Source organism: Jaculus jaculus, chromosome 18, assembly GCF_020740685.1.
Source record: "Jaculus jaculus isolate mJacJac1 chromosome 18, mJacJac1.mat.Y.cur, whole genome shotgun sequence".
In the NCBI taxonomy this organism is placed as follows: Eukaryota; Metazoa; Chordata; class Mammalia; order Rodentia; family Dipodidae; genus Jaculus; species Jaculus jaculus.
In genome coordinates this window covers 23,122,646-23,146,156 of record NC_059119.1, presented here as the reverse complement: position 1 = coordinate 23,146,156, position 23,511 = coordinate 23,122,646, and positions in this window count along the sequence as shown.

The following is a 23,511-nucleotide window of genomic DNA, read 5'->3' as shown; positions in this document are numbered from 1 at the left end:
GGGAATCTATGTTCAATTCTCCAGGTCCCAAATAAGACAGATGCACACGCCCACAAGTTCGCACATGCCCACAAGGCAGTGCACCCATCTGGAGTTCAATTACAGTGGCTGGAGGCCTTGGCACACAAATTTTCTTCTCTCTCTCTCCCTCTCATTAAAAAGGGGAGAGCAGCCAGGAGTGGTGGCGCACGCCTTAGATCCCAGCACTCAGGTAGGCAGAGGTAGAAGGATCGCCATGAGTTCAAGGCTATCCTGAGACTACATAGTGAAATTCAGGTCAGCCTGGGCCAGAGTGAGACCCTACTTCGAAAATCCAACAAAAAGAAAAAGGCGGGGGAGCAGTCTGTTGAGCTTGCCTCAAAAATTGTCTTCATCTATAAGTTCAGCTAGAATAGAAAAGACACAATGTGATCATTGCCTTGACCTTGAGACCGGAGAACATCATGGCCTTGGACTCGTGATCCTTCTGCCTCTGGCTCCCAAGCTACCATGCCTGGCTTCATTCTTAGTTAAAAACAGTTATAATTGTAGGGTGGAAACTTGACAGTTAGGATCTGGGATATGGAAATCAACCTTCTACTATCATGGCACTCAGAGACTCTTTGTTTAAGTACAAATTTTGTTATTTGCATTTGCAGCATGAAATGTTACTGAAATGAAACCAGATGCTGCATTCATATTCAAAGCCTGTGGAGTCTTCTTGCCATGATTGTGCATCAGCAAACAAAGCAAAATAAACAATGTGATAATGCAGGAAGGTTGGGCTTCCTGCCAAGGAAGGTGAAATGTAATTTCAAAGAAAAACACCCAGAACAAGCAAACTTGAGAAGACTGAGGAAATTAGATCAAACATAGATAAGGGTCTGAGGATCGGGCTCCCTAAACTCATCCAGAAAATCCAAGATGGGTTTAATCTGTTTTCTAATTTGGATGACTTGGAGAAAAAAATAAAGGTCTGGAATTATTATTGAACTTTTGCAAAAAAGACAAACCCTAAAATTAAATAATGCATTCAATGAGCAAAGTTTAAACACTAAAATATTTTGTTCATATGCTGCATTTTTGCATTCTTGAAGTTCATGTTCTTTTCCTTGTTTCCCTTCCCGCCCTTTGAAGTAATGCAACAAAAACGTTAACATGAGCTGTCAGTCCTGGACCATAGTCTACAGTGTACTAGTAACATATGTCTACTCTCAGTGTTGTTATTCTTGACATGGAAATAATGATCACTTTATGGAATACATGGAAGCGTCTGACAGTGACATGAAATAATATCAAGCCAGGTGCTACATGCTAGCTATTATTTTGTTGCATTAGGTACTAATGAGAAACACTTGTATAGAAACCAGCGCATCAGGAAAAGCCTTTCCATTAGATATCACTAGTTCTCACAGCTGCATGGTTACTGCAAGTGCGCTCATTTCCATGCAGAAGCATGAAGTCAGCACAGCGTCTTCAGTGAGTGTCTTCCTAGACCTTGTCAATACAAAAGGCCCTTTCAGAAGGCAAGGTAGTCAGAAGGGGGGACCTGCCTGTCTGGGGGAAGGAACTCAGCAGTTCCCCTCCCCAACCAAAAAGACATGGAGGAAGGAAGGGGAACGTACTGGGAATAAGAAGTGGTTTTGTGGGAGTGGGTAGGGACAAGTGAAGGCAAGGAGAATGAATATGGTCAAAATACATAATATACACTCATGAAATGGTCAAAAGATGAATTAAAAACAACGAAAAATTTGAGAAATTGTTACTTCAGTGTATCGTAGTATATTCTGACCCAATTTCTCTCTACTCTCAAAACTGATAGTTTATTTGAATAATAATTCAAACAGATGAGTTTTTTTATATTAACTTTGGGTGTGTGTGTCAACCAGTTTTGTATCAGTAAAATAGAACACGTATTACAAATAGCAATGAATATTATCTAACTATAATGAAATAAATTATATAGCAATACAAAAGAACAAATTTATTAGCACAGAAGGGGGAAAAAATCCTACTCCCCAGTTAAAGATTAATTTTTATCTTGGTTGCAGTGCCTGTTAAGAAGGAACATATTGAAAATACAAGGTTTTAGCCTGGGGATGTGGTCAGGCTCATCTGGATCTAATATTTGCATTTATCCTTGGTCTACATCAGGTTTTCTCATTGGTATATAAGGTAATTAATTTGATCTTATTTCAATTTCAATCCATCTTAAGGCTTTTTATTAGAATAAATATTTTTAAGTTGATATAATATTTGCACAATTAAAACTTTAAATTTTAGCCTTTAAAAAAGTTATTACTTTTTATCAAAACTCACTTTTTGTGAATATGATATCCGCTATCATTTCACCAAAGGTAACCAGAATTCTTTGAAAATTCCATCTTTTCATATGGGGATTTCGGAGAGCTTCCAAATCCAGGAGCTAGCTTTCCATTTTGATACTTCTCTTTCATTTATGTTCTCTCTCAGATGTCAACTGGCTCTTGACTAGTTTCTTTAGCAGTTAGATATTACATGACTTATATATCATGTAGAAATTGTTCAGCATTTTCTTTTTTGGTCTCCCAATCATACCCTCCCTTGATTTTGACACTATTGTGAGTAGGTTCTTTCTCTAGTGAATATTTTTATCGATCTGGTGTGGTGCAGGAGAAAAACAAAGGAAAAATTGCACTCTCCCTTCACTGTCTTGATTTGGAATTTTGGTTCCAAACACTTTAGGGTAAAATCAATCCTGTTCTTTAGCCCAGAGTTATGGCCAATTGATTGATGACTCCAGCACATTGATCCTGACCACAGGCTGGATCCGAAAGTCTTCTGATGTAAGAAGCTTGTCCAGTTAACTGGCCCACACCGACCAGATGCGCTTGTCCCTGGCATCCTTGGTGCCTTTTGCTCATGGGACTGCATGAAGGTCTGTGTGCCTAGCGCTCCTACAGTGCCTCGAGTTGAAATTTGATTTGTCGTCTTACTGTTCGTCTTGATTATGTCTAATTCTCAGGAAAATGTAACACCCAGACTGCGGTCTTATTCTTGTTTTATAAATATTCATTTCTTCCTAGTGGTTTAACAAAAAAAGATTAAAATGAAAAAAATTCAGGTTCTCCTTGGGGAGAAGAAAAGAATGACAATTTTCAATTACTGTGCTGCTTATCACAAAAGCAGTTTCATTTGCTGATGGCTTCATTGATTGATGTCAGGATAATGCCAAGTAAGTGGGGTATTTTTCAGCTGAATGCCACCCACCAAGCTCGTCAAAAGCCTACTTTTCACCAGCATTACAAAAATGAGGGCTATTAATTGTGCTTCTCAGCCATATGCTGATCAAGCCAAGAACACAAAGAATGTGACACTGAGAATCTAAGAAGTCACTTTTCTCAGATTTCTGTTCATTAATTCACAGCTTACATCTTGGACTTGGGAATATTTATCAAATTTGTTAGTGAGTATTTACTTATTATATTTCAATGAAATACATTTCCAAAGAGTCTTGGAGACACTGGCTGAGATTGAGTCAAGCATTCTAACTTAATGCTGTGTTTCTCTAGTCTAGCTGAATGTATTGTCAGTTCAGGAAGTGGTTTTCAGGTTTAACAGTGAACACATAATCATAGACAAGACAGTTTGATTAAACAAGCATTTATTGGTGTTTATCCAAAATCAGGTCATATTCTAGCCACCAAAGAATACAAGAGGGTGGAGTTAGAATTGCTTAAGTTTTGATGTAAATAACAAGGGAACAGATGTAGAAAGAACTTGACTGAGAAAGACCGTGGCTGCAACATGAAGGAACACAGCCCTAAAGGAGTTACTGGAGAGGACGGAAGAATAGGTCGGTTTTTCAAAATTGTCGTTTTGGTCACAATTCATATGAGGTGTGAGTCAGGGTACAGGTGGGATAAAAGGAACAGAAATGTACTCGCTGTGTGCTGTGCAAGTCTGAAATAGTGACCATAGACGTGGTGAGAGGAGAGCTTTAATACTAAACATAGAGGCAAGTTTGTTTTGCATGTGATGATCGCACTGTGCCTAAAAGACATGAACGTATTGTTTGGAGCTATGAAAATTCACTTGACATGCTTCTTAGGATACTGGATACACTGGAGTATGGTCATCTAATTTGCCAGTTGACAGTTTTCTATTTACATTAATAGCTGACTGTAATGTGATAGGTGAGAAGAGAGAAGAACATAGGGGCTATCTTAGCGAGAGACCCTAAAAAGTAATCAATTATAGGGTGCACTGTGACCTTGGTCCTCACCTGGTGGGTGAGTGCATCGTGAATACTTTGACCTTATCAACGGTTTAACCCACTGATGAATTCATAGTCTGGTGGAATGGTACCGCTGGGAGGTGAGACACGTGGGGAGGTAGGGCCTGCGTGGAGGAAGTGGGTCAACGGAACACGTATCTCAAGGGCATATTTTGTCTGTGACTCCTGCCATTTCCCTTACTTTAAAAAACAATTCTGATACTTTGTCCCTGACTCCTATTTCTTACCATGAAGTAAGCTGTTTTTCTCCTCCGTGTGTCCTCCGCCGTAACGTCCTGCCCCACGGTGCCTGCGCTGAGAAGCAATGAGGGCACACGGCATGGAATGAAGCCTTGAAAACTAAGCCCAGATAAGTTCTTCTTACCTTCCTTTGTGTTCTGAGGGATTTTGTCACAATGGTGAAATGTGGTACACATAGTATGAGTGTCAATGTAATATGTATACATAATGTATGTGTGTGCGGAATGTAATGTGACCTTAAGTTATATAATCTCTCCAACCTTAGTTTCTTCACTTTCTGAAAGGAAGGTATGAATTCTGATACTATAAAATTATATTTAAATCTAAATGAAAGGATATATTTGGAACACATAAGGCTGATTATGTCAAACAAAAGAAGCTTAAAGTTTTAGGACTTATTAAATAGAAAAAATAAGTTTCAAAGTCATTTTATATGATTCTAGTGTCGAGTCTTATACAGAATCAAAGGGGACCTTATTATCATAAGTTCAGCTGCATAACATTTAAAAAAGTTATTAAGCAAAGGATCAAGGCAGAATATAGCTATTAAATATAGTTTAATATATTTTAATAGGTAGTGTGGTACATTGGCTTTTATTTTTATATGAGGCTTTTATTTGTATTTTTAAAAGTATATATATATATGTGTGTGTGTGTGTGTGCTTATTATTTTGGTAACATGCCAATTAAATGTATATAGAGGGCTTGGGGAGATGGCTTAGCGGTTAAGGCTCTTGCCTACAAAACCTAATGACCAGAATGCAAATCCCCAGTTCTCATGTAAAGCCAGATGCACCAAGTGTCACATATATCTGGAGTTTGTTTGCAGCAGCTGGGAGTCCTGGCTTGCCTGTTTTCTCCCCTCCCCTCTCCTTGAAAATAAATAAATAAAAATATATTTTAAAAGAAAAAGATAAATGTACATAGAATCTGAGAGGTGTACCCAAGGAATTTCTTTCTTCTGTGAAACACATTTTTTTTTTTAAGTGATCAAGATTAATTCTAGTGTTCTGCAGCTCCTGCTACCCTTGTTTTGGAAATGGGAACTACCTTGAGAAAGAAGAGGTAACTTTCACTAAACGGCACATCAGGCTATTGGCAAAGCTAAAGCCTAATGTCCGTTGCCCTAGGGCCCCTGGAGCAGGCTAACAGGACACCGTTAAGGAGCAGCTGCACTCGTTCTCTGGATCATTTTCAGCGTCTCTCTGTGGTTAGTGCATCTTTCAGCGCACTGGGCCACACCCTAACTGTTGGGCCCATTTTACCTTTGTAACATTTTTAAAAGGTTATTTATTTGTAAGCAGAGAGAAAGGGGAGAGAGGAAAGAGAGGGGGGGCGGAGAATGTGAATGTACCAGAGCTTCCAGCCTCTGCAAATGAATTCCAGGGGCATGCATCATTTTGTACATCTGGCTTTATGTGGGTATTGGGGACTTGAACCCCAATCATTTGGCTTTACAGGCAAGCACCTTAACCACTGAATCATCTCTCCAGCCGATTTTACCTTTCTGAAATCAGTGCTGTAGTAAAGAGTGTATGTGAAAGAGAAAAGGCCCCAAACAAAGAAGTCAAAAGTCAACTGTTTTTTTTTTTTTTTTTTTTTTTTTTTTTTTGGAGCTTTATTCTTCATTCAGCATTCCATGGCTACAGCAGAGTTCAACAATGTTTAAGGCTGTTTCATAGACCACGATGGGGAGACATAATCAACAGGATTTCAATGAAAGTAACAATGGTAATAAAGAAATAATACTTTTGAAACATTTACTAATAGGCTCTATTCTGTGCATTTTATATATAATCAAATACATTATCCATTCAACATAATAAGTTGGTATTTTAATCTATATTTTCCACAGTATAAATGTAAAGAACATAATGCTTCCCCCCCCCCCAACAGCAATCGAATGACAGAGTCCATATTTGAATTATAGGATTTGGCTCTAGTTTGCTATCAGCGTCAGTAGAGAATCACTACAGGACACAGCACACAGTCTCACTGTCCAGTGAGGTTCTGGCCGACTCTGCCTGAAGTTCATGTAGATATCAGAGCCAAAGAAAGAAGCCGTCCTCCTCCAGGGCAGGTTCCAGTCCACAGAAGAATGCTTGGCATGTATGTTTGGACTGACATGCAATCAGGGCCAGGAATTACTTTAAGTGAGTGGTGGTCTCACAGTGAGGGTTTCAAACGTCTTACTGCAGAGCATTTGGCACCCCTCCCTTCGTGGGATGGAGCTTCACTGTGCCCACCTTCATTGTGGGTGGAACTTGAAAGCATTTCTAATAAACAGGACAGCAGAACCAATCATGGCAGCGACGTCTATTAGCTTATTTACCAGATGATGTTTTTATCTCAATCCCTCTCTGCCCTGTCCCCCTTTTCTCCTGTGAGAAACAAGGTGACGGGCTGGAGAGATGGCTTAGCAATTGAGGCGCTTACCTGGGAATCCTAAGGACCTTGGTTTGGCTCCCCAGGCTCCACCTAATCCAGATGCACAAGGTGACACATGAGCAGGACATGTTAGGTGTGTCTAGAGTTTGGTTACAGTGGCTGGAGACCCTGGCACACCAATAACCTCCTATGCACTTTCTATCTCTCATAAATAAAATATAATTAAAATTTTGTTTTGAAACCTGGGCATGGTGGCACACGCCTTTAATCCAAGCACTCGGGAGGCAGAGGTGGGAGGATTGCCATGAGTTCGAGGCCACCCTGAGACTCCATAGTGAATTCCAGGTCAGCATGGGCTAGAGTGAAACCCTACCTTGAAAATTTAAATTTGATTTAAAGAAGGAAAAGAAAGAAACAAGCTGCTACGTAATTACTTAGACCTATGGAGAAGCCTACACCATGGTAAAGCACAGACTCACATCCCTAGCAGCCAGTGAAGAACTGAAATCTGTCTCCAACCACCAGAATCAACTTCAAGTACACCTTCTACTGCTGCATGACTGTAGATCTCACCAGCAGCTGGATAATGCTATGAAAGACCCTGAAACAATTTCATACACCCAAGCTCCTCTTATACTCCTCACCCACAGAAAGTGAGATTATAGGTTTACGTAGGCTATTGCCAAGACACTTGGCTACCCGCCAAATCTAAATCACAAGACCCTATTACTGAAGACACGATGGGGTTTTGTCACAGGATATTTAGAGATCAGGTTGCAACTGGGCTAGAAAACAATATGTGAGCTGCTGGGGGATAAAAGTTACCAACAGCGTGAGCAAGCAGTGAATCCTGCAAGCTACAAAAACTCAACCAGCCAGGCAAGATGTACATACCTGTGCAATAGTGGCACATAGGCTATGGGCAGGATCACTGCTATGCGGTTATGAGGTCTGTTCAGTGGGAACGAATGCATACTTGGATTAGGCCAGAAGACTATGGCTTGGAAGGATATAGAAGCTAGAGGGAAACTTCCACTGTGCTTTGACTAAAAAGAGACATTATGCTAATTAAAAGTTTTCTAGGGCTGGAGAGATGGCTGAGCAGTTAAGTGCTTGCCTGTGAAGCCCAAGGACCCCAGTTCGAGGCTAGATTCCCCAGGACCCACATTAGCCAGATGCACAAGGGGGCACATAAGTCTGGAGTTTGTTTGCAGTGGCTGGAGGCCCTGGCTCACCCATTCTCTCTCTCTCTGCCTTTCTCTCTCAAATAAATAAATAAAAATAAATTTAAAAAAACCCATCTTCTAAATATTTATTGTCTTTGATCCAAGTTACTCTCACTCTTGGCTAGAGAATTTGCTTTTCAAAGATGTCAGCAAATAACAAGGGGGACCCAAGACTCATTAGAATGACAAGAAAATGTAGCTGATTGCCTAGCATGACACAAATTATCTTTACCACATTTTTGAGGGTCCACAAAACATTACAGAGAGAGATACTGATTGAATATGAGTGCTGTTCTCAGTGCTAGACTTCAGAGAGATGGTGGTAGATGCTGAGGAGACTCAAAATTCATCCAAACAGTAAATCAGAAGCTGCTGAGAACTTAGCACTAAAGGAGACTTATAACACGGCATCCAAGGCCCAGTGAACATTCTGGGAGAGGAAGCAGAAAGAATGTAGGAGCCACAGGCTGTGAAGATATGCTCTGAGGCACTGTTCTCTCAACAGAGACTAACTAGTGCATTTATGACCCAACAGTGATTACTGATAACCTGGCTGAGGAGGGCCCTCAGTGGAATGGGGGTGCGGAGAGGAAACAAAACTATAACCAAGTGGGAAGATGACCAGTATGCAATAGGTTCACACAATAAAGTTCTTAATTTAATTTTTTGTTTATTTCTACTTATTATTTATTTATTTGACAGCGACAGACAGAGAGGGAAAGAGAGAGAGAGAGAGGGAGAGAGAGAGAGAGAGAGAAAGAGAGAATGGGCACACCAGGGCCTCCAGCCACTGTAAACCCCAGATGCATGCACCACCTTGTGCATCTGGCTTATGTGGGTCCTGGGAAATCAAGCGTCAAACGGGGGTCCTTAGGCTTCATAGGCAAGAGCTTAACAGCTAAGCCATCTCTCCAGCCCAAGTTCTTAATTTTAAAAAATGAGATAATAAATAAATACCATTGCAAGATGCTTAGGTTTAGGGGAAGTTTTTATATACATATATAGATAACTAATGTACTCACGTAAGTTATCTGGAAGGAAAGTTGTAAGAAGAGTTGAAATGAGACAATATTCCTTTCCATATTGATCTTTCATGTCCTTGGTAGGTTTAGTCTATTTCATCAAATATGAAAGTTCACTTCTGACTGCAGTTACATTAAGACCACCCACGCCCAACGAGGTCTTCACCCGTGTTTGGGGTTTGGTGTAAGCGCAGATAGACGTATTTTCTCCTCTTGTAATTTCTTTGAAAACTGAAGAGGTCAGAACCATTCCCATCTTTGTAATTATTTTCCCATTGTGCCATTAATAGAGGGGGGAAAAAAGAACTTGCCGGCCTTGCCCAAAACTAGTTGATAGTGAAAAAAGAAATAAACAAATTAGAGCTGGTAATTCTAATGTGATAAAATGTCTTAATACTAAAATTACAATGTAAAGCCGAGTCACATAATTTCCGAGGGAGGCTTTTTTAGAGTACGTTGCACATTAAAATGCATTTGTATGTGCATTTTAATTTGATGAATGCTGACATTGTCCTACTCAAAATGCCAGGCAGTGGTTGACAAAGAGTTCATGTGGGACTGAAACAAAGCAAGAGAAAGAAAAAAAAAAAAGTCTGTAAAAACTGAGGCTGCACCCATCAGATCCTGCTAGGACTATATCCAGACCATCTCACTACGATACTAATATCAGCATGCTCCCCCTAACCAGCTACCATTATGCATTATTGATAGGTGCCTATAGATAGAATTTATTTATTTTTTTTAAGTTGAAACGTATTGCACTCCAGAGCCTATTGGTAAGTACTGGTCCTTTGTGATGTGAGCAAAGTGAAGGGACTGGAGAAATCTTCTGATTCCATTTGCATGAGATGAGAGTGGGCTTGAACTGGACTGAGAGCTATGTGGGCTGTAAAATGTGAGCAATCCTTTGTATCGGGATGTTTTAAAAACTAGAGATGACAGGCTCATGGACCAAATGCAGGGTGTAAGACAGATGGAGGGACCAAGATTAAAAACGAAGTTTTGTCTAGAACAGTGGAGCAATCAGGCCTATTGTTAACTGTCATTGTGAGAGCTGGTCGATTAGCAGAGCAGGTGGCAGCAATGGGCAGTGACTCAAGAGCACTGTTAAGTTTGAATTGCTTATTTACATGTAAGTGTAGATATCATGAAGGGAACCGGCTTTACAAGTCCACATTTTGACGGAGAGGACAGCATAGAAGATTCAAATTTAAGTACTCTTACAAGAAAAAAAGAAAAAAAAAAAAAAAAAACAGTAGACGGGCTGGGGAACTGGTTCGGTGAGTACAAACATGAGGATCTAGGTTCAGATTCCCAGCAGCCACGTTAAAAGCCACGTATGGCTGTGCACACGTTGAACCCCAGGGCTTAGGAGGACAGAGATGGGAAGATCACTTGGGCTTGCTAGTCAGCCGATCCAGCAGAAAAACTACACGTTCCTTGTTCAGTGAGAGACCTGGTCTCAAGGCAATAAGGCAGAGGAGTAAGAGATAATGACATCCCACATCCTCCTTTGGCTTCTGCACACATGTACATAGGCACACGCATCTGCACACACAAGTGTACACACTTGCACACAATACATACTATATGTTTCTATCTATCATCTATCTATCTATCTATCTATCTATCTATCTATCTATCTATCTATCTATCTATCTATAAATAGTGGAAAAAGAAGAAAAATAAAAATAAATATGACTGATTAAATATCTGGACATTATGGCAGCCAAGTGGACCCATGAAGCTAATTTGGGCAGTTATTTTAATTGATGTTTCTTCCTAGTTTTCCCTTATTTTAACCATTTGGTAGAAATCTGCCACTAATGTATACAGATGTTTAAGACAGCCTTTGAGGAGGTCTGTCCCTGAGGACTTGAGTCTTCAGGCATCCAACTAAACACATGTAACATTAAATCCTTCAGAGGAGTCAAGCCCTCCACTGACATTGGCGGCAGGGAAGACTTGCCTGAAACTCACGGTACACTGCTAAGCTTCTCCTGGATTCCAGATTCTCAGGAAACTTGGAATGTAATGAATATGCATCTATTCAAACAGTTAATTGAAGGACAAATGGTATACAGCAATAAATATACATCTTGGTATAAGAATTATACACAATAATACACTCTTGGGCTAGGGCTGTAATTCAGTGATAGAATATTCCCCTTACAAGTGTGAAGGCCTGACTTTTACTCCCAACAAACAAAACTAGCAAATGCTTTGTGGAAGTTAGAAGGGTGTGTGTGTGTGTGTGTGTGTGTGTGTGTGTGTGTGTGTGTGTGCGTTGCTAGGGATTGATTCCAGACCCTCACATATGCTAGGCGTGTGCTTGACTGACTTTTATGAAGGTGTTAGAAAAATTTTAAAGATCCTGGAGGAAAACTTTGTGTAACTATCATAGTACTTGAAGAGGCTGTAATTAATGAAAATAAAAATGTTTTTGGAAAGTGAAAGAAGGAATCATTTCTATCACTGAAGTGCTCTCACTTACACCAATGAGGAAGTAGAAAATACACATGATCAGTTGAGTGATTCGGCGAATAAGTAGAGGTTCGGCCAGTTTGAACGTTACCATCTGGTTTCATCCTTCTTTTAGTAAAATTGGAAATGAGAAAGATATACCGACAGGAGGGGCTGTTGAAGGCAAAGGAATTGGGACTGAAAGGTTTCTTAGGTCCATCAGTGGAAAAATGAGACTAACATGAAGAAATGGATGCTAAAGAAAGGACCAACCAGAACATTGATGGGAAATCATAGACTGAAGATCACATCTGAATTATGACAGGCAGGACCTCAAGAATATGAAAGGTCCTGGGTAAGCATATGCAGTTAATGTGTCCGCTAACAAGTTTACAGTGCAGCTCAAAGTTATTCTTTTTATTTATTCATTCATCTGTACGTGTGTGTGTGTGTGTGTGTGTGTGTGTGTGTGTGTGTGTGCATGAGAGGGTCTCTTGCCACTGTAAATGAATTCCTGCCTAGCTTTACATGGGAGGCTGGGGGATTGAACCCAGAACATCAGGCCTTGCAAGCAAGCACAGTTAGCAAGCAAGCCATCTCCCCAGCCCCCAGCTCATGGGTCTTAATTAAACACTGGAGAGTAACCTATGAGAAGCACTCCTCCTCAGCAGAGCCCAGCATAAGATGTTATCTCAAGGAAGATTTTTTGGTGTATTTTCTGGCCAGTGTGTAATTGCAAATAATGAATGTCCCTTGTCCCCACCCCTAGTTTCCCACGTCTTCAGATAAAGAGAAACTACACCCAAGAAGATGTCCTTAAGGAATGAAATGTGACGAGCACCATCTGTACTTGATCCTGGTTCCTTCCTCCAAATCCACCTCTGTGCTTAGATTTCTCACAGACTTGAGATTGGCTTCTGTGAATGACAGAGTTTCTTAAGAGGATGTACTGTGGTTTCTGCCGTGTTTTTTCCAGGAAAATTTGTTCTCGGGAAATCCAAAAGGCATCACATGAGCAAGCGACTCTGAAATGGTTCTAACAAGTTGCACTGAGCTGATACTGACATTTTCCTGTGCCATCTACTCAAAAGACAGCCCACTACGAGCTTGATTTTAAAATCAACTACCTAAGCCACCGTAATGTTGTGAATATATGACCTATCACCTCCAAGCCTCTGTGTAAAAGTCTTAGTCCCCAAGTGGGTGGTGCTATTTTGGGAGTTGGTCGAAGTGTTACAAAGTGTAGCTTAGTTGGAGAATGTGGGTCACTAGGAGTGTGACTTTGAAGATCATATCTGATCCCTGGTATACTCCCCACTCTCATTCTACAAGCTGAAAAGTTTCTTCCTTCGTATTCTCTTGACATCATGGCATTTTCATTACCACAGGCCCACCACAGAGCCAGGAACCACAGAATGAGATCTCTGAAAACATGAGACAAAATAATTCTTTCCCAGCCTTCATTTGTTTGTGTGAGGTTGGTTGTCACAGCAATGTGAAATGTAACCAGCTAGTGATGTATTGGTGACTCTTAGAAGCATAAGGAGAAAAAAAAAAAAAAAAAAAAAAACTAAACTAAATTTTGGGGATGCTGGGCTGGTGAGATGGCTTAGCAGTTAAGGTGCTTGCCTGCAAAGCCTAAGGACTTGACTCTCCAGATCCCATGTAAGACAGACACACAAAGGTGGTATAAACACAAGGATTGCACATGCCCATCAGGTGGTACAAGTGTCTGGAGTGAGATTGCAGTGGCTGAGGCCCTGGTGTGCCAATTCTCTCTCTGTCTGTCCCTCATTCTCTCTCTCTAAAGTAACTAACTAAAGTAAATAAATAAATAAGTAAATAACATTCTAAATTTGGGAGACTGGAGAGATGTTTCAGTGGTTAAAGGCCCTTGATTACAAAGCCTAATTGTGTGCGTTCAATTCCCCAGCACTCACATGAAGTCGGAGGCACAAAGCGGCTTGTGCATCTGCAGTTTGCTTGCAGGCCCTGATGCACTCTCCCTCCTTCTCCCCCCTCTCTTTCTGTCTCTCTGTTTGAGAGTAAATAAACAACATATTAAAACGCTAAGTCTGGGTAATTCTCCTGCAGGAACAGGTAATTAATTCAATGATGTTTAAAGCTCTTATTCTAGGTAGATCTTCTACAGAGAAAATCTATAGTAGGGAAGCCTGGCACAAAGGTGGTCATGCCTGAGTCCTGCCTGCGTTTCAGGATAAGCACAGGGACGGACAAGAAGTGATGATGTCACAGGTAGTGTGCCAATGCGTCAAACCGAGAGCCGAGCCTCCTAGAGGGATGTGGGTGAAGATTAATGAAGACCCTTAGTAGTGTGTGGACAGCACAGCCATGTCCCGGCTGCTTTCACTTTTTTTTTCTTTTTTGTTCATTTTTATTTATTTAGTTGAGAGAGACAGAGAAAGAAAGAGTCAGATAGAGAGAGGATGGGCACGCCAGGGCCTCAAGCCACTGCAAACAAACTCCACATGCGACTCCAGTTGCATGCACCCCCTTGTGTATCTGGCTAACGTGGGTCCTGTGGATTCGAGCCTTGAACCAGGGTCCTTAGGTTTCACAGGCAAGCACTTAACCACCAAGCCATATCTCCAGACTTCACTTTCTTCTTTCTTTATGACAGTTAAGAGGTTTCATCTTCATAAGACAGAAGCTCAGAGAGTTAGATTAGCATTGTGATGTATCTGAAATTTTCACCAAACAATTTAAAAAAGTAACCATATTTTTAAATGATATCTTCATTTTGCTTTAAATCACTGCATTTCAAAAGTCTATTTTCTATGTCTATAAAAATGTCACCAGCATTTACATCTACACATTTAAATGACACGAACAAACATTGCTCAGAAAGAGGCATCATAAGAGCTTAACAATAGACTCAATTATGTTTTACTTTTAGGATTACTTATGTTTTTATTATTTGGACTAAAGTGTTGTGAAATTTCTATTTCACAGGAAATTTCTATTTAACTTCTTTCTAAGTGTAACATCTTAGCATTTTTTAAGTAAAGAGGAGTTAGAAGGATCTATTCGAAACAGATAAATAGAAAAGATATTTTGTTCAGAAACTGTTTAATGTCGTATTTAGAAAACGCTGCGGCTGAAGTTTGAGATTAACCACCAGGCATTCAACCACATTCATCCTTAGCTGCCAATCAAATGCTTCAAAGGGAATACGTAGATAGATAGATAGATAGATAGATAGATAGATAGATAGATAGATAGATAGATAGATAGATTGATCAAAATAGGGTCTCGTTGATAGAAAGGCAAGAAAAATATTTTTGTTTCAGTCCCTTTGAACAGTGGGCTGAAGCTTCCATAAGTTAGCTCTAGCATTGGGATGAAATAAACATCATGACCAGATCCCAAATTCAGTCTTAAAATATGCTATTTACACTTTCGAAAAGCGAGCTCGGAAAAACATTTGAATTTGTATGCAAACCCCCCCCCCCCATAAGAAAGGAAGTGTTACAGTGTTGGGGAGAAGTTCTGCGTCTCCACAGAGAATGCGTCCACCGGGGCGCGCAGCACAGAGACTTGGAGGGGAGTCACCTTCAATTGCCCTTTGTCCTGTTGCTTCTCTAATTTACTTTCTTCCATCCTTTACTAGTCTTTTTTTTTTTTTAATTTTTATTTATTTATTTGAGAGTGACAGACAGAGAGAGAAAGAGGCAGAGAGAGGAGAGTGGGCACGCCAGGGCTTCCAGCCACTGCAGACGAACTCCAGACGAGTGCTCCCCCTTGTGCATCTGGCTAACGTGGGACCTGGGGAGTCGAGCCTTGAACCGGGGTCCTTAGGCTTCACAGGCAAGTGCTCAACCGCTAAGCCATCTCTCCAGCCCCCTTTACTAGTCTTAAATGCGTCAGAAAGTTATTGGTCTCATTTCCCTTTTTGCTTACTGATATATAAATTACATTTTAGGAATACCAAAGGAGAGAATGGAATGTGTATTGTTTGAACTATATAGTCTCCTCATCAGCAATGGATTTATCAGGATCCTAAAACATAATCTTAACCATTGAAATCTTAAAAGGTTAAAGTTCTGAAAGTTCAATTTCTGAAATCCCTAATCTTGAAAACTGTTCATTTCCCCCTATCTCTCCTAAAGAAAGTCTGGGCGTGTTGCAGAGAACTTGCTTTGTTTCTGCATGTCCCTGGATTCCACCCCAAAAAAGTCCATAAAAGAAACAGGGGTAGAGAACCAAAATCTGGAGAAGTGATTGGCTAGAATATGTACAATGACAAAAATCTTCATTTAAATTTTTCTTTATTGGCAATAGTCCTAGCAGATGAAACGCCAGTGAATTTTAATGACTTAAAATTCATGCTTGCCTGAAGAGCCAGCAAAGACAGTGACTGGCTCTGAGATAATTATGTTCACGCAAGGATAAGAAGACACTTACGATGTTGCTGCAGTTACCGGTATTGTTTCTGTGCGATTCCCGCTCTGCAAACAAGTGCTTGGGGAATAGATTTCCTGTACTCAAAACAGCATAGAGGTGTGGCACGGAAGGTGAGAAAATGTAACGGAGACTGCATATTGGTGTATGCCAAGTCAGACAAGAATTTCAAAAGGAGTATCGCTACAGGGGGAAAAAATGTGAATGTATTTTCCAAGGAGAGCTATGCCCTGCAAGAAAAGGAGCAGCAATTTTTGTTGTTGTTAGAGATGAGTTCAAAAGTATCATTAGTAATATGAAGGGCTGGGGAGATGGCTCAGTAGTTAAAGGCATTTGCATGCAAAGTCGGGGTTTAATTCCCCAATCACCCATGGGAAGCTTAGCTGGCATTCTTTTGTAGAGTCAGGTGACCCTGGTGTGTATGCATGCAACTGAACATTCTCAAATAAATAAATGAAAATAACATGAAGTTAGGTTATTCCTATGGACTGCCTTCATGAACGTTTCCATAACTTATACATGTCACAATCTTTTTCATATGTTAAAACTTGTTTTAATTTTTCCCTTCTTTTCTTCTTCTGTTCTGGACTATTTAAAAATATCAACCTTATTTCTTTACATTTCTCCATGCTATCTGTTTCATCCTTTCATCATTCCCACTATGGTAGGGACAAACTGCAAAGCCTTTTTTTTTTTAATATGTTTTGTTCATTTTTTATTTATTTATTTGAAAGTGACAGAGAGAGAGGGAGAGAAAGAGACAGATAGAAAGGGAATGGGCACGCCAGGGCTTCCAGCCACTGCAAACGAACTCCAGATGCGTGCGCCTCCTTGTGCATCTGGCTAATGTGGGTCCTGGGGAAATGAGCATCGAACCAGGGTCCATAGGCTTCACAGGCAAGCGCTTAACTGCAAAGCCATTTCTCCAGCCCCTGCAAAGCCTTTTATAGAGGTCTATCACATTGTGTATTTCCTGAATATTCATCTCTTCAAAAGTGCATTTTCAGAACACTGACTGTGTGTAACCATTGCATGTGTGTGAAGACCCAGAAACCACTCCAGATTTACGTCCTTATTAGTAAAAGGCACAATGCCTGGAGTTCCCAGCTCTTTGGAAGATGCCTGTACACTCTCGAGACCTTTCTTCATATGATCCTGACAAAAGACTTGGGCTTGTTTTCAGATATCCGCGGGTACAAAGCTGAGCGTACAAAGCCATCTACCATAGGATCAAGGGTTTACATATTTTTCTTTTTGACTATTTCTTTGAGAATATGGTTTATATGCTCATGAATGTTTTATCCATGAAACTGTCAGTATCCCTGGGTGTGGGCAAATGTGCATATCATTACCAATTTTATTGCTTCAAATGACCTATGAGGCATTCTGTCATGTTTTTTTTTTTAAGTAGTTTATTTTTATTTATTTGACAGAGAAAGAGAGAGAGAGAGAGACTGACAGAATGGATGTGCCAAAGCCTCCAGCCCCTGCTAACAAACTCCAGACACATGCACCCTCTTGTGCATCTGGCTAACGTGGGTCCTGGGGAATGGAACCTGGGTCCTTTGGCTTTGCAGGCAAATGGCTTAACCACTAGGCCATCCTTCCAGCCCATTCTGTCATATTTTGATATGTTTTCCAGATAAATTTTCTTTAAAATGCAAATATATGTTTTTTAAAGAATCTCAAGAATTATTTTAGTCATAATTCTGTGAAATTCAACTTTCAGGATTTAGACAACAGGGATTTTAATCTGCTGTGACTCCAACATCCAGGACTATAGCATTCAGAATTGTGTATTTTGAGGTCATGGCACAAATGCATCTGGTCATGGCCCCCACCTTAATTGAGAAGCATCTGTGTTTATAGGTTCTGAGACCTCCAGTGTGATTAGTTCATATCAATGACATATCGATGATAGTTTAATTCATGAATTAGATTTACAAAGAACTTAAGAGTGACCAATATAAAACAGGACATTTGTCACACTAAGATCTAATACAAGTTATATGAGTATTTTTCCCCTCAAAATAGTTTGTCACGCTGTACCTTTCCTTCTTGCCATGGCCTGAGATGATACAATGTCTAAGTATGTGGGAGGTGAGATGGATGATACAAGCATTGTGGCACAACTCTAAGTTACGGTTAACTTTCTTGTGTGAGCACAAGCTCTGGGATACTGTGGCTGTCAATCTGGTAACCATGATGGCTGCTACGTGACCAACAGGCACGTCACATATACGGTATGGACACGCTATGGTAAGGACTGTTTCATGCCCCAGGCAATATAAACTGGACATTGGATTTCGTCAAACTTCTCAGAATAGTGCAAAAGTAACTTCTTCAAAATGTTCATTTCTGCATCTTTCCATTTGCAACTTTCCAACCCTGGTGAACTGAAGAAATTAAAAATGAAATTGTAGTTAAGGGAAAGACCACTATAGGCAATGGGTGTAGGCTAGCCCTAAAGATAGGAATGTAAGATGGGTGTGGTGGTGCACGTCTTTAATTCCAGCACTTGGGCGGGAAAGGTAGGAGGATCACTGTGAGTTCAAGGCCACCCTGAGATGACATAGTGAATTCCAGGTCAGCCTGGGTTACAGTGAGACCCTACTTCAAAAAACCAACCAACCAAACAACAACAACCAAAAAGGTAGGAATGTAAATCTATATGCCAGTGACATAGTAGTATCTTCTTGTTTGGGCAAAGAACCCATTTTGGGCTATCAAGAATTTTATAATCTGATTGTTAAACTGTTGATGTCTTGATATTAGCTATAATAGGAACATCAGGGCTTTGCTTTTGGGATAGATATCTTGTTTGAGCTAGAACCAATCCTTGTTATTTCATTCAGCAGAACATAATCTCTGAAGTTCCCAGCTGTGAACTATCAGCATGTCACAGTTATGGAAGCCAGAAGGATATATCCCAGGCATGAAAGGGGAGATCCACATTGTGTAACATGACTTTACTCAGTTACACCATGTGACACTCACACTTGCTATGTATAGGAACTGCACATCATTTGAGAAAGGCTCCTCTAAAATGCCAATGGATCTCCTTGGTAATGTGGAAGATCAAAATTAACTAGAAGAAGTCATAAATAATGCACATTGCCTTCCTTTTTCTATCTTTTATTTACTATTACTCTCTTTATGCTCAACACTGCCTCTGCTGGTCTAGGTGGTACCTCTGATAGGTGGAAAATTCTTCAGACTAGAAAGACATTTTCAGACCACAGCTGCTGTAGTCGTCTAGTTACTATTAAAAGTAGAAGAACAGATTATAGGGAGGGGAAAGGCCTAAGCAAGGTCAGGAGAAGAGATTGTATAAAAGAAAGGTGGGGGAAGGGTCAATCAAAATTCAAGATATTCTGAATAAGACATATGAAAATCTCCTTGCTTGAATAATGGCACACCCAGAAGCCATAGATTGTTACTAGAAAATGTTCAGTGCCAGGGATGGGATACCTTCCTGTGGGTTGTTGGCCAGGGAGGTACTGTTGCCTCCTAAACATTATAGGCTACTCCCAAGGCCCTTGGTTTCCCATGAGAAAGAGATGGTAAGACCCTGTTGCTGAAGACTTCACATGCCTGATGGCAAAGTCACTGAGAAATCAAGCTAGTGCTAAGCAGTAAACCTCCTCCCTGTAGCTCAGCCAACTTAAAGCTGGAAAAAGCTGCACTGTATGCTATCTCTGGACCCTTAGTGTCTAATGTAGTAGAAAATGGGTGCCTGCATGTTGTCAATAGGATATTGGAAGTAATGGTCAGAGAGCTACTCTCTTTCACTCTCTGAACTCATCTATTCTATATATTGGAAACCCCATATCCCGCCATGTCCATTGCTAGTTACCCAGCAAAGTCTTTAGGAGGCTGCTCTGTACACCAGTAGGCAAGTGGCCTTGAGGTGCTACCACATGCGATATGACAGCCATGACCAACTGCTCACTGACACATTGCCTGGTCATAAAGCTGGTTCCTTAATCCCTTGAGTTCTATGCACCATTTCTTATTGAGAAATAAAATATGCCACGTCCAGAATAGCATGCTCATGCCCTATGAATTAGAAAGGAAAATACATGCTCAAAACATGTGTCTTCTCTCCCCAGTCAAGACAAATGCTAGCATTCCAAGCTGGCTGGGATTTAATATAATACATTTACCCGTAAATACACTTCTTGGATAATACACTGGCGTTCCCCTGCACTGGGGAGAATATTGCAGTAGGGATGAGTTGGTAAATGACTGGGGCTGGCTGACACCAATAGATTGATTCCTTCTCGCTATTTGACAGCTCATTACTAATTCCATCGGAGCTGCTTTCTGGTGGACCTGGGTATAAAGTAAAAAGCCTTCTCACTGTGTTTTTCCTCAGATTTCTTTGCTGTAACTTGTGCAATCTTTCCCTCCAGGCCATTTAGCAGTAGCCATTGCTCACTGGTCTATTTTCATTCTTATCTTGGGTGGCTTTTCTGTTTTAATATTGTTTTAAATTTTTTTTATTTATTCTGCAAATTAATTCCAGATGCATGAGTCCCACTTGTGTATCTGGATTACGTGGGTCCTGGGGAATCAAGCCTGGCTCCTTTGGCTTTGCAGGTAAGCACCTGAAACACTAAGCCATTTGTTCAGCCCTTGAATGGCTTTTCTTTACCCACCAAGTAAACAGTTAGATGTCTGCATCTTGGCCATTCTTGTAATTAGTTAGACAAAAGTAACCTTCCCTTTGTTTTATAGGTATGAGTCGAAAGAGAGGTACCATGGCACATTAATCACGATGTAGATCTGTTTATGCAGCCATGATACCTTTCTTATATCTGAACATACCACTTCCATGTTATAGTAAGTTATTATTGGATTTACTGAGATAGGAAAACTTACACCCACATGAATTCTATCTAGCAATGCTGAGAGCAACTTTAGTCATAATAAAATATTTTCAGAGAAAGAAACAACTCAATGGTCTATCCACTGGTTAACAGACAAAAAAACTGGTAGGTAATCAGTTAAAAGGAATACTAATGTACAGTGAAAATAATCAACTTTTAATACATGCATGGTCATGAATGGATTTCAGAAGCTTTAACCAAAGAGGACACATAGACAATTCTATTTTGATGGTATTCTGGGAAAGACCAAGTAACTATTGGAAAATGCATCAGAACAGAGATTGCCATAAACTAGAGGGTTGGAAAGGGGATTAACTATTTAAAAAGGGAGAGTAGCCTTAGGGGTGGTGGAAATACTTAGCCATTCTTAACTCTGGTGTTGGTGTGTTTATGAGCTATCAAATTCAAATTGAACACAAGTATGAATTTTATTATGAAAATTATAGCATGGTAAGTGTGGCAATAAATGCTGAGAAGAAGGGACAGAGGAGTGTCCAGCACTGAAACATCTCACACCCTCCAAGGCTCAGGGTCCATTGTGGAAGTGGTGGCAGAAAGAATGTAAGAGCCAAAGGAAAGGTACCACTCCTTACTTACAACTGTACAGACATAATTTGGCCTCACTATCCCTGACCTCGCAGTGCCTAACAATACCTACACAAGACCGTCATAATAGGAAAACAGATGATGACATCAAGTTAAAAGAGAGACTAATGGGGAGAGGAAGGGATATGACAGAGAGCAGAGTTATGAAGGGGAAAGTGAGGGAGGGGAGGGAAATACCATAGTTTGTTGTCTATAAGAATAGAAGTTGTCAATAATATATTAAAATTGATTAATGTGGTAATCTTTATCCATCTATCAGTTCCTTATTTCTTAAAATTTGAGTACTTCAAAGGTGGAAGATATATTTAAAGGAATTAGCAATTAACACACAGAAAATTGATTTCTGAGAGGCACATATTCCTTGTTTTCTGCATTCATGAGCACTCAGTCTTCTCTTCAAAACTGGACCCAAACGGCAATGGTACCATGAATTTCTACATCCTATAAAACAGACCAAGTGGTTGGACCTTCACCAAGCCCTGGAGAGGGTACAATGAAGTAAGGTACACATTACCTCCATCTTGTTCATCTTTTATTTAAAAAGTATGTTTATTTGTATGTGTCTGGGGCAAAGGCATGCAAGGGTCTCCTGCCAATGCAAATGAAGGTGCTATTCATGTCTGCTTTTTGCATCCAGTCTTATACAGGGGCTGGGAAATTAAACCTGAGCCAGCAGGCTTTGCAAGCAGGTTGAGCCATCTCCAGTCCTCTGTTCATAATTTGATCACATTGTTGAATGAAAGATGCACAATGACCCTATCTCTACATAGGACAAACTATCCTATCCTTGTTGTTTCTCACCAGGAATCATAGAGCAAAATGTTATTTCCAAATTTCAGTGGCAAAAATCCTAAAGAAACTGGCCACTTTTTGGGACAGTGCATAAATGAACCTTCTGATCGTGAATTTTGATGTGGACTATAGAAGAGGTAAAGAAAAAAAAAAAAGTAATGTTGCCAGTGATGCATCAACTTCTGCCTGGTATTGTTTCTACACCAGGTTCTTTTTCACAGATGAATATCACCTATTGGAAATTAAGAGTTTTGAAATAAAATGGCACTTAAAGAATACAAAGGTTTTAATGTGGGTTCACTAGTCCTTCCAAAGATTGATGTGTTGAAACGCAATCCCCATTGCAAGACATTGAGGGTAGAAATGAAATCCAATATGCTGTTTGGAGGTAGAGCCTTTTGGAAAAATTAGAATTAGATAAGTTTATTGGTGGGGCCCCAATGATTGACTCCTGGTGGCTTTATAAGAAGGATGATAAAGACTAGAACACACACACACACACACACACACACTCCCTATGTCTTTCCATATGATTCTCTGCATCAGCAAGAAGACCATGACCAGATAAATCCCAACATTTGATTGGAAGAACCATGCACCAAAATTACACTCTTCTTTATAGCTTTCCCAATTTGAATTGTCATGTTATCATCAAGGGATAATGGACTGATACACAAAACATTACTTGGTTTAGAATTCTGAAAATTTTTGGATAAAAGAAAGAAAAAAAAAATGATGCCCAAGTAACTGTGACTAGAATAAAACATGGCTTGTGTTTGAGATATAAACATTCCTGATGGACCAGGATTTGGCACTGAGGGTGATCATGGTGTGGAGATATGGAAAGTCTACCGGCCACACCTGTATGCAAGAGTTGGCGTCCAAAATCACAGACAGAAATCTCTTTGTGGTGAATTAAAATCAATTTTAATTGAATAAAATAATGTGCTGCAGTGGTCAAAGTTGGGTTTTAGAGTGTGATAGAACTTGCTTCTATTCTTAACCCTGCTCTTTTCCAGGTAAGCAAACTTGGATGAATAATATAAGCTCGGTCAATCTCAAGCATATCATCTGAAAATGTGGAAGATGAACTGTAATAAAGAACTTAAGGAAACCATAATAGCATAGAAAGGGTGCTCACCTTACAGTGGTTCAACTTACGCTTATCCAACTTGATGACAGTGAAAAAGCAAGAGTCATTCAGC